Source organism: Triturus cristatus, chromosome 1_2 (genome assembly GCF_964204655.1).
Source record: "Triturus cristatus chromosome 1_2, aTriCri1.1, whole genome shotgun sequence".
NCBI lineage: Eukaryota > Metazoa > Chordata > Amphibia > Caudata > Salamandridae > Triturus > Triturus cristatus.
The window spans coordinates 134,241,226-134,253,656 of record NC_140580.1 but is presented as its reverse complement, the minus strand read 5'-3'; the positions used below and the strand labels follow the sequence as shown (position 1 = coordinate 134,253,656).

Genomic DNA, 12,431 nt, shown 5'->3' with positions numbered 1-12,431 from the left:
TTTCAATTTTGTGCGCATAAATACCGAGGTGAGGGTGGAGAATTCCATTGCTAGTTTGCACTCAAACACATCGTTAATGAAACCAAAGACTTTCCCCCAGAATACCTTGAGTGTTGTGCATTGGAAGATAAAGTGTGCTAGGTCCCCCTTCCCTTTGTTACAATTCCAGCAGAGTGCGTCCTCCCTGAGGCCTAATTAGTTTAGTCGCGCTGGGGTCCAAAATGCCTTGTGAAGCAGCCAAAATTTAGTTTGTGCTAGTACTGGGGTAATCTTGATAAGCGAGGCCGAGGACCATAGTGTTGCCCATTCCTGTTCGTTGAGTGGAGTTTTAGATTGTTTATCCCAGTAGGCGACTGTTTTTTCATTACGTTTGTTAGTATTGGGGCACAAGACTTTGTAGAGCTGCGAGACTTGGTGTCCTAGTTTGTTAATGTTTGACACATGTCGGAAGATTGAGGGTTGGGGGTAGATAATTCCGTTTTTGATATGGCCGCTCTTATTTTTAGGAACTTATAAAGTTTGATGTCATTTAGGTGAGGTTTTGATTTGAGGTCTGAGAATGTAATCGGGTATTCCGCATTTTCTAGTTGGTATGGGTAGTAAATACCTTTCTCTATCCAGGTATCGAAGGTAAGGCTTTTCCCTTTGTACTTAACCTTGCTATTAGCCCAAAGTGATTCTATCTTAGACCCTTCGATACTAACCTCCAACTTCTTGTTTACTTTTAGAAGTGCGATTTTTTTTTGTTATTAAAGATAGGTTTGGATGAGTGGGGATATGTATTTGCTGTTACTAGGGCTAATGGGCTTAGATTGTTCAGGATGGCCTTCTCTACCTGAAGCCATACTGGTATGTAGTTGGTCGACAGGGAAACCCAGTATGAGCCCTGTTTTGCTAGAAAGGCTAGTTGGACCAACCTAACGTCTGCTAGGTTTACCCCTCCTTGGGTTTTATTCAATCTTCGTTTCTTAAAGCTTATCCTTGCCTTCTTACCGTGCCAGAGGAATTTAGTGAGCATGATATTGACTTTCCGGTGGAAATCGTCTGTGAGTAGGAGTGGGAGCATACTAATCAGATAGTTGATCATTGGGGTGATCATCATTTTGATGGTTTCGATTCTTCCTCATCACATTATGAATTTTGGGGACCAAGAGTCCAGAAGTTTCTTGATTTTTTTCTAGTAGTAACTTCTCATTGTAGTGTAGTATGTTTATTGGGTCGCTACCAAAGTATATGCCTAGGTATTTGATATGCCCCGTCTGCCAGGTCAGCCCAGAGTCCCCTAAGCTGTCTTTCGCGCAGTGAATGTTTAGAGGTTTACATTCAGATTTGTCCTTGTTTAGCTTATACCCTGATAGACTGGTGTATTCTGCTATCGTGGTAATCAATGTACCGATTGAGGACTTCGGCTGTTCCGTTACAATCAGTATATCGTCTGCGTAGGCAGCTAATTTTACTTTGACTCCATTGCTATCGACCCCTTTTATTCTAGTGTTTAGCTTTATATCCTGGATGAGGGGTTCTAAGGCCAGTAAGAATAGCGCCGGCGACTGTGGGCATCCCTGTCTGGTACCTTGCTGCATTGTAAAGGGGTCAGAAAGTGTGCCATTAACTGTGATACGGGCTGAAGGAGCACGATATAGGGCCATAGTCATCCGTATGAATCCCTCTCCCAAGTTGAAGGATTGCATGCAGTGCTCTAGGAAGGCCCAGGAGACTTTGTCGAAGGCCTTCTCGGCATCTAATGCTATAGCTGCCGCCGGTTCTGGTCTAGCGGACACTTGTTCCAGTATGTGGCAGAGGAGTCGGGTGTTGTCGCTCGACAATCGGTTGCGCAGGAATCCAACCTGGGAGTTACTTATTATTTTGGGGAGAACCGTATTTAGTCTGACTGCCAAGATCTTGGCATGGATTTTACAGTCCACATTGATGAGGGATATGGGTCTGTAGTTTTTTGGTGACAAGTGATCTTTACCCTCCTTTGGGATGACTATTATATTAGCTTCTGTCTTGGATTGAGGCTCTTCCCCTTTAGCTGCAGCCTGGTTATAGACCTTTTTGATGGTTGGTTTGAGCTGGTTTATGAAGGTCTTGTAGAAATCGGCTGTATACCCCGTCTGGCTCCGGGGCTTTATTCATTTTTTTTTTTTTCAGTAATTTGACTGCCATTTCGATTTCAGTGGAGCTAATTTCCTGACCTAACCCGATTGTGTCTTCAGTGCTTAGCTTCGGAAGCCCGATTCTGTCAAGGTATTTTGTACAGTCCTCTTGGTTGAGGTTCTGGTCGTTTTAGTAGAGCTCTGAGTAGAACTCTTGGAATGTCTTGAGGATGTCTTGTGTGGGTTTTGTTGTTTGAGTCTGTGACAGATGAAACCGCAAACTGGTTGCGTTTGTGTTTTAGGTAGAAGGCAAGAAGTTTCCCAGCTTTGTTGGCTTCGCATGGATTAAGGGCTTTGCACTTGTTAAACCACAACCTTGCTCTCTCGCTCAGGATTTTGTTATATTCATATTTGTTCTGCATTAGTCTTGCTAGGAGCTTGTTGTCCTGTGTAGCGTTTGCATGAGCTGATTCTAACCTCTTGATCCCCTGCTCGAGTTGGTTTAATCTCAGGTATGTATTCTTGTTTATTTTTGACTTAATTCCAATTATTGTGCCTCTGACAGTTGCTTATAGGGCATCCCAGAGTGTGTTGACGCTAGTCTCCGGGGAGTCGTTATGACTTAGGTAATCAGTTATGGCCTCTCCAATCTCTTTTTTGTTCTCGGGGTCTGATAAAACTTCACTGTTGAATCGCCACCTCCGGGGGATGGCTTCGTTATAGCACCTGCTCAGTTTTAGACTGATATATGAGTGGCCCAAAACTAATCTTGGTGCTATTTTGGAGTGTTCGATTAGGTGTGTGTGCATTCCCGAGACAAGTATGTAGTCTATCCTGGTGTAGGAATTGTGTGGGTTAGAATAGAAAGTGTAGTCCCTAGTATCGGGGTGTTGTAAACGCCATGCGTCTTTGAGATTGAACTTGGAGCAGATGTTTTGGAGTGTAGCGTGCAAGTTAGTGGGATGGTATTGACAAGAGAATTGCCTGTCCGTTATGTGATCTAGTGGTATGGTAAAATCCCCTGCCACAACCATGAGTTCGTTTTGGGGGAAGCTGTCTAGCGTGCATGACACCTCCAGCCAAAAGGATGGATCGTCTGCATTGGGGCCGTATATGTTTGCTACATGAATCCTCTCCTCCCCCCCTCCTCAGATGGGTTACTAGAAGTCTACCCTTATTGTCGTGGGATTGTGAGTCTATTGTTATGTTTGATCTTTTGGATATTAGGGTCAGGGCCCCTCGCTTCTTTTTGTCGACTGGTGAGCAAGCCATCTGCGTAATCCAATTGCCTCTAACTAGTTTGGCATCCTCAATGGATAGTTTGGTTTCCTGTAGGAGGACTATTTAGTTTTAGCTAGGTAGTCTATTATCTTCTGGCGTTTAATAGGGTGATTCAGACCTTTGAAATTGAGGAATACTATGTTGAGGTCCGTTGTCAGGGTGAGTGTATTGTTAAGTGCCATCAGCTATAGTGTGGTGTGGCGATTCTGTATGCCCAACACTCGGGTGTACCTTGCCTCTCAGATAATTCTCTATCCAGAAATGATTTAACCCAGTTGTGTCCGACTGGGTGGTCTCCCCCATGCATTGGCTTTCAGGATTTGTCAGAAACCGTTTGTAGTGAAAGAAGATGTGAAACAAAGTAAAGGATGGAAAATACAGTAGACAGATAGCTGAGAAACCCTAGTGCGGATTTCTCTCCACCCCCCCCCCCCCTCCCCCCCCTTGGAGTTACTCGTATGTTCGAGGTGCGACGGCAGGATCGCCGTTCCGCCTCACGGAGAAATGTTGTCGTGTACTTGGCATGCATACTCCCATGCAAGCATTGTTATCTACAATACATACATACGTTGTGGGTACAGTCTAATTGTTCAAAAGGATACGATGCTGTGCTTCCAGTGGTTCCTTGAAGTTGGCTTCTTGAGGTTGGTCTTTCATATGTGCGAACTTGTTGAGGGCTGTTAGGGAGCTTGTTGATGATTGTTGACGTCAGCCGAACGAGGTAGGTGTTGCGTCGTTGTTGAGGTAGGTGTCGGTTGTAGATCTGGTATCTATGATGTAGATATGGTCGCTGTTTCCTTCTTGAAGCCGCTCCCTTAAGGCTTTTGTTCACCCGGTATTCGGCTCCGGCGACGATCTTCTTTTGGCGGAGCTGTGTTGTGAGGTTTCCATGTCCAGAGCTGCTGGACCGTCCAGGAAGTTCGCCACGTCTTTGGGATCAGTAAAGAAGTGGTTTTTGCCTTCATCAATTATCTTGAATTTGGCGGGGGCCACAAATGAGAATTGGATGTTTTACTCCTGAGCCTGTCGCGTAGGGCAAGGAAACCCTTCCTTGTGTCGACAGTGGGTTTAGAGTAATCTTGTGTCAGGATGATCTTGTGTCCTTTCCAGCTGATTTGGTGATTTTTGCTGGCATAATTAAAAATGTCCTCCGTATGCTGTGATCTCAAAGGCTTACAGATGATAGGCCGTGCTGTATGGGTTGTTGAGGATTTGAAAGCGGGAATTCTGTGGGCCCTATCCAGTTAAAATTGGCAATCGAATTTTAGGTTGGTGAGTTTGGGGATCAGGTCTTCGAGGAAGGCGGAGCAGGACCCTGCTGCATCCTCTGAACCTTCCGGGATCTCTAGTATGCGGATGTTCCCTCTGCGATTTCGGTCCTCCATCTCCGCTGTCTGTTTCTGGAGTGACTCAGTAATTTTTTATATTATTTTCACCTCCTTGCTTGAGCTATGGGTAGAGTCTTCTACATCGCTGATCCTTTGTTCAGCTGCTGCGAGTCTGATATTCACTGAGTTCAGGTCTGTTCTGACTGCTGCAATCTCTAGTTGGATCGTGTCTGTGGTAAGCTTTGTAGTTTTCGTCAAGTCGTGTACCTCAGCTAGCTTTTTTAGGATCATTTCTAGGGTGCTGTTGAAGTCTGGCTTTTGTTTGACCGGGGAGTCAGATGTCACTGGCTCCCCTCTGCTCTTCTTTAGTTGTTGTTGCTGTAGTCTCGATTCTTTGTCTGCCATGTTTGCTTGTTTGCCTTGCTTGATATCTTGGTGTGTCTCCGTTTACCTCTTTTATACCTCTGTTTCCTGTGTCTCTATTCTGTCACCGCTCCTCTCTCTGTCCTGCCGCTAATTATGTTGACCGTTTTGTTTCCCCTTTTAACTGTCTGTTGGCCTCTTATGGCTACTTGTGGGGTCTTTTCTCTGGAGAACTGCAGATCTGATAGTTCTGGTACCTTCCCACGACTGTTGGTTTCTTGGTTCCTGTAGACTAGTATGGGCTGAGTGGGGAATAGGCAGCATGTAGTCAGGGCACTGCGAACACACTTTTGGTCACTTTGTCTCAGTTGCAGCTGTGGAGGGCACGCTATCGATCTCCCTCACTCCTCTTGTCAGCTTCGAGCGCTATCATTCTCACCCGCTCCTGCTGTCAGCTTAGAACTTTGTAGTGCACATATGGTTGAGGGCTCCTCTTCGATCGGTGGGTAGTATCCTCCCCACTGGGTGGACCTGGGTTTCACTCGCTGGTATCCCCCATTGAGTTCTGTGCCAGGTCCTGCTGTGCTGTTTTAGTTTGGGTCCCGCTCCCTACATTCTGTGCTGGCAAACCAGCAGTGCCAGGAGGCGCAGTGCAGTGCCTGTATCTCCCCCTTAGTCCTTTGTTACGACGGACGCCATTTTGGGGTGTGTGCAGGGCTGAGACCTTATTTCGGTTTCGCTTTGAGGGAGGGGTTCGTTATGGGTCCCCACGTAGCTCTTCTCTGTGTGTTGTACCTGTTGCGCTTTTATTACGATCGCCTTAGTTTTGCCTTGTTTGAGTAAGCTAGCTGCACCCCATCTCCCATTGAGCTAGCGAGTTTGCACTAGCGTTCAGACACACCGGCTGACTCAGAGCCTTCCACAGTGGCGCTCTATCACATGTACTGTTGCCCCCGTAAAATCTCTTGTCTCCTTGTCATCCCCTCCTTATCTCTTACTCTCAGCTCTACTTGCCTGGTAGGTCATCGCAATCTTATTGCGATTCTGTCGTGGCGGCCGCCATTACTGGTGTGTTGTTTTGAGCACAGCTCTAGTTTCGGTTTCGGTTTTCCGAGGGGAGCCCGCTCTTTGTTCACAATCGGTTAATTTAGATCCTTACTCCCTTATTGACTCCTAGCGGGCCATTGGACGCCCGCTCTTGTCTCTGATCTTAGGGTCCTCAGCTCGCGGTCTTGCAGTGCCAGTTTTAATATGCGCTCGCCTTTGCTATCTTCTGCCGCTACGGTTATTCTCGTCACCGCTCTCCCTTTGTGCGCTTTATCTCCTGCGCTTGACAGAGGTCCTGTTTGCCTTTGTTGGTACCTGCTTTCTGTGGAGGTGGTAGTAGTCCTGTCACATCTCACACCGACGCCGCACTCGATTCCGTGATTGGTTTTGGTTTCGCTGCGGACTGAGGTGTCACCATCTTCCCTCTCCCGTCCTCTCCTCGCCTCGCCACTAAAGTTTGGTTATCCTCGTTCCTGAGGGCACCTGGGAGTGGAGGGGGGTATCATCCGAGCTCTGTCACCAGTGGTTGTTTACATGCAAGAGAAAATGCGCGGCGCCGTACAGCCGTGGTAATTCCTACGCGCGCAGCCACACGTTCATTCCCCCCCCCGAGACCCTAAACCCCCTCCCTTCTCAGTCCGAGACGTGCTACTGTCTGCGGTCCCTTCCTAAAAGTACCTCTGAGGCAAGCACGTACCTCAGATAGCCACGCTCCTCCGGGAACGTGGCTGGCAAGTTCGTAGCGCTGGATGGGGTCCGGCTCCCTCTTTCCTTCTGGCGCTGGAGGCTTTGGTTTGGTCTCTGTTGATTCTCGAAATTCCGTCCTGGGCACCGGGTTTCCTACCTTTTTCTCGTCGGTATTGGCGCTCCTCTGGTCCTCAGCCGGCAGTTCTCATCCGACTTCCGACTCGTTGGCGTTCTCGCAGTTGGGTGTGCCGCAGTTCAAGGCAGCCGCGGCGTCAACGATGACTCTCATTGGCCCATGTGACCACGTCACATGGGTTGTTGGAGCCTCCCGGACATTGAGTGTCTTAAAGGCGCTGTGCAGGTCTTACGGGTGTGACTCCAGTGGGGACTGGAACCAGAGGAGAGGAGATGCATATAAGGGGAACATGTCTGCATCGTCCTCTACATTCTCGTCTTGGTTCGATACGTTGTGACAACTGAGTTAGATTCTTTTTATTAAACTTGAATATAATGCCAAATTAAAATACAGTATTGTATACCATGGGGCCTGTTCACAAAGGTAAACTTAAACATGAGGAAATCTGCACGTGTAAGTTTACTTTGTACACTTTTGCTGCACTTTACTACTTTTAGCTGTTCATAATTTACAAGTGTAAAGTTGCTCAAAGCGTAGACTTAAGTGGGTATGGAGGCAAATGTACGAGTGCAAGTTGCTACAGTCAATAAACACTTGTAGTATATCCAGCCGTTATGGACAACTACTGATACTGCAACACCATTCCTTAGAAAATAATGGAGAAAGGGACTTTAAACAGAACCCTATTTGAAATAATGTTAAATTAAAATAATATATTTTGACTTTTTAAAAATATATGTAAATTCCATTGAACACAGTAGAAGGAAAAAAAACACTGTGGTTGTATTGAAGAACTTTCAGCCCACCGGTGCATAGGAGTGCGGTAGTTGGAAGACCAGTTTTTGCTCATCACTCCAACTTTCAAGTTGGACATAGTCCGTAAAACATTCTGTATGGTAAGCAGCAAAAACATTCCATGTTTTGCCACCAGACATCCACATGAGTAAGCCCCCTAGGGTTTCAAAAATTCCCAAATATCAGCTGACAGGATCTCTACAGCATTGCTGCCATTCATTAACCCCTTCGACGCTCATGACGGAACGGTTCCGTCATGAGCGTCGGTTGAGCTGTGCTCATGACGGAACCGTTCCGTCATGACCACGCCCGCGCAAGCAGCGCTCAGCACAGCGGGGGAATCCGCCCCGCATGGAAGGGGTTAATTCATTCATTCATGGATTCAATTCAAAACATAAACATTGTTTCTTAGACCTGCACTGTGTACCAATGAAGCTTCTGCTCTGTTCGAGTTGGTCATTATGTTGGACAACGCTGCGGCACTTATTGGGCTCTGCTATTTAGTGCAGCCGGCCGGGGTAGATAAATAGTCCGTATGGTACTGATGTTTTTAGGTGAACACATTACTGAATGTGCTCACATAGCGGGGTTATCTTGAATTAGTATTCAGAATGTTTCAAAGCACCCCCTATTCCTCTGTTTTACTATTTAGCTTGTGATGGGTTATGTATATACAGAAGTTTCCGCCTTGTTAGTGAGTGAACACAGAAGAGGCTGCTGTTTAGGAATGTTCTTGTTTAGTTCAATGTTTTGTACGAGTCACATGCGTGAGAAATCGGTGTTTGGGAAAAACGGGCGCATTTGAAATGTTTCAGGTGTATTAAAAATGCTAGTACACAATATCCAGGGGTATAGCTTGGCAGATTTCCCAACAATGACACTAGGATAGCTTGTTAAAACACAATGTATGTAAAGCAGGACGTGAGCGGGGCTTGAGGGGCATTGGAAAGAGAGCGGAGGGTGGGTTGTTAGGGGCACTTAAAAGACAACATTTTTTCAAACAAATTAAATAATTTTTAAGCCTTCAAAATAGAGTTAGAGTGTGTGTGCGTTTTTGTCAGTGTGGGCATGTGAAAGTTCCAGGCGAAATCCAACGATATACCCAGCTGAAAGCACGTGTACCCAACTATTTACAGCAGAATACATTTTTAGGTGGGGTGTAACACCCCAAACATCCCCCATGAATCTACGCCCCTGACAATACCTCCGCTGAGGGCACCCATCTCGTAATACGGCGCTAATAAGAAGTCACACTCCTGCTCAAGAAGGCGCACATAAAACGTTAGCCCCTATCAGTAATATTCTGTTTGTGACCTGGCCCCGCTTTGATCCGGAAGTAAATCGCTGTTGTTGAAGTTAATGGCTGCCCCACTCCTGTGATTAAGAGCCAACGTTGTACATCCATTAGGCTGGCTTCTGAAACGTTGCATCAAGTGATTGAAGTGTTTTCATAGACTCAGTCCCACTTGGGAAGCTGCTGTGAACCGTGTCCTGTTGAATATTTACTGAAGGGTGTTTGGACACTTCCTTGCTTGGGAGCGCTATTTTACTTTAGATATATAAACCATTTCACTCTTTCTGCCAAGCTGTGGCCTTCAATCACATCATGGCAGGATCCATTATGTGACTTGCATGAAGCCCAACAGATGTGTTTACAGGTCTTCCTGCCCGCACATGTGTTCCTCACTTGCTGCCTTCACAAGTTGACCGCGCACGCGGTTTTAGTTGCCATTCTCCAGTGTCCGTAATTTTCTAAAGCAAGAGGCTCGAGTTTCTGATGTTTAAATAAACTGCAGACCTGGGCTTCTAAGTGACTTTCTACTTCCCTCCCTTCTTTATGTCACAAGCCGGTCCATGACTGAGTGACCATCAGTAGACATTAAGCGACGGTGCAGAGGAAAATGTTTAAATAGAAATTGGTAATTTATTAGCGGTTTGTTGGGTTTGTAGGGGATTTGGTGGAACTTTAAAAATATATATTATTGTTTTTAATTTGTAATGATTTGTTTTAGTAATTTAATTCTTTGACAGATAATGTAAATTGATTGTAATTATTTGTTGTTTTTAAATTACTTGTTAATAGGTTGACCAGTTTATCTAATTATTCATTTGTTTTAATTTACTAATTGTTCTAATTTGAATTGTTTTATTTAATATGAATAATGTATCATTATGCTATTATTTACTTTTGATGTTTTGTCTTTGTTCTATAGTAGTAGGGAGGGAAGTGTTTTAATTTAAAAAAAAATTGTTAAATTAAAATTGTATTTGTAATATAAAATGTGTATTTTTCAAATATAATATTCGTTTTATGATTAATGAATTAATGTATTTTTTAAATATAGTATACTTTTTTCTTGTCTATATTCAAATGTTTAATTTAAAACAATTTGGAGTAGGAATAGTAAATCAGACCCCTCCAAAGTCCAACACTATCCCTACTTTTGCTTATGTTGCAGTGGGAATAGTAAATGTGACCCCCTCCAAAGTAAAGCACCTTCCCCAGTGTTGCTTAGACTTGAGAGGAAATAGAAAATCTCACCCTGCCAAAGTTCAACACTTTCTCTAGTTTTACTAAAGTTGGAGTGTGATTATTGAATTTTAACTCTCCAAGACTAATTGATTTTTATCTTGCTTTTTAGGTTGTTTTAATATATATTTTTTATCATTTTAAAAGTTAGTTTAATATAATTTTTTTTTAATTTCTTTAATGTATTTTTATATGTATTTTTATTAGTATTTTTTATTTGTTTAACTATTAAAATATTTATTTGGGGGGAATTATTTAAAATATATTTTTGTTTGTAAGTTTGTGCAAAGTTTCATATTGTAAGTTTATTTTTTGTAATATTATTTTAAAGATTATTAATGTTGTAAATGTAATATAGTGTATAATAGTTAACATTCAATATAAATACTCATTTATGGCTAATATTGTGATCTATATTGTTGTTGTTGATACTTTTGACTTTACATGCAAAGAATGTAAAGTTGATATTTCTATTCCTGATATGCCTCAGGCGATATGTTTGTTGCCAATAATTTTGTTCTTGATAATACGCCCGACACCTGTGCGTGCTTTATGAATGCTGGATACGGGTGTTTGTTGCAGTTGTTGTTTCCTCTCTGGTAAAGGCATGTTCCAATTTTCAGAGCTCTCCGAGGAGCGCTTTAATAAACATCAGTTTCACAGAATCTGTAACAAGTATTGGCAAAGCAAATTGGTCTTGCCTTACATTGGCAGATCTATTAGCTTTGCCAATGCCAGTTGATACCAGCATAAAGTATGTCAAATATTGCTTTGCATACTTTTCAGACAGTCGCTCTGTTACATTATGCAATTTTGGCGGGCATCTTGATAGAAAATACATTTTCAAACCTTCAGAATTGTCATATGCCGTTATTTAGTTTGCCATGCAAGGGGCTGACTCAGAGCACCCTCTATGCATGTATTGATGACAATGGGTCTGGCCAACAAGTAGACAAATCTATTTGTAGACGAGATCTTAAAATGGAAAAAGGTATACAATCTGGTGACGAGAATATTTATATTGAGCAAGGCTGTATGTGTCTCAACAAGTAAAATAGAGCTTGTGACTATTTCATTGAGCTTTGGTTCTCGAGTTTTCACTCCGATCACTCATTCCCAACAAACACAAAGAACCTGATTATGATGGCGGTCGGACATCGCAGTTGGCTCGGGACTGACAATAAGTAGTCGGCAGTCCCACCCGACAAATTATGATGCGACTGCCATGTTGGTGGTTGGAATCATAGCATTTTCCATTGCTGTGGCCCGAAAAGGGCTGTAGCACAAGTCGCAAGGGAAACAAGCATTTGCAATGCAATAGGTCTCGCATTTATGCAAGTTTGAGCTATTGGCATTGTAAATGACAATGCCTTTTATTTATATTTTGGTTTTTAACACATAAATAAAACGCATTGTCATTTACAATGCCAATAGATTAAACTTGCATAAATGCGAGACTTATTGCATTGCAAATGCTTGTTAAAGCTAGCAGCAGGTGCCAGGCTTCAGATGTTCAACATCAGCCTCCAACTGCAGCGGGGCTGTTTCAAAGAACACTCCTCTGAAATATTAGCCTCTCTATTGCATCGATTTGTAAGGGGGAATACACACAGCCCTTTCACTTTCAGGAAGTATGCATATTCATGCTGCTTTACACTAATTGGTCAATCTTTGATAAACTTGGCATATAGCTGTGGCATCTCAGCACATCTAATATATGATTTGCTTCGGTTCTTTACTGACCACTTCTCAACAAAGTTTTCGATGACCCTAAATGTTGTTTATCCAACTGGCTGTCTTGGCCACTTAGGAGAAAAACTATTGCTATTTAAAGTGAGAATAATGTAGAAAAATGTGAAATCACAGTTGCAATGTCTCGTTGCATGTGGCTCCCATTATTTAGCATGTAAATTTTAAAAAACGAGTTGGGTGATCCGAGCACAACGAGACGCGCAACGGCCCTTATTTAACATATAACTTTAAAAAGTAACAAAATAGGTATTCACCACGGACAACGGGAGGGAGGGCGGGCGGGGGTAAGGTAGGCATCAAGGACAACGGGAGGAAGGGCAGGGAAAAGGACTCACGGACAATGGAAGGGAGGGCAGAGGGGTAAAGAAGGCACAGACAATGTGAGGGTGGGCGGGGGCTACAGAAGGGACGGG

The 12,431-nt window shown here is 43.7% G+C and overlaps 1 protein-coding gene across 1 annotated transcript in view; it reads left to right on the top strand.

The window, feature by feature from the left end:
• The window catches only part of ATRNL1 (attractin like 1), a 2,333,760-nt gene that overhangs the window by 1,925,717 nt on the left and 395,612 nt on the right, over nucleotides 1-12,431 (top strand). The gene's annotated exons all lie outside the window — the stretch shown is intronic.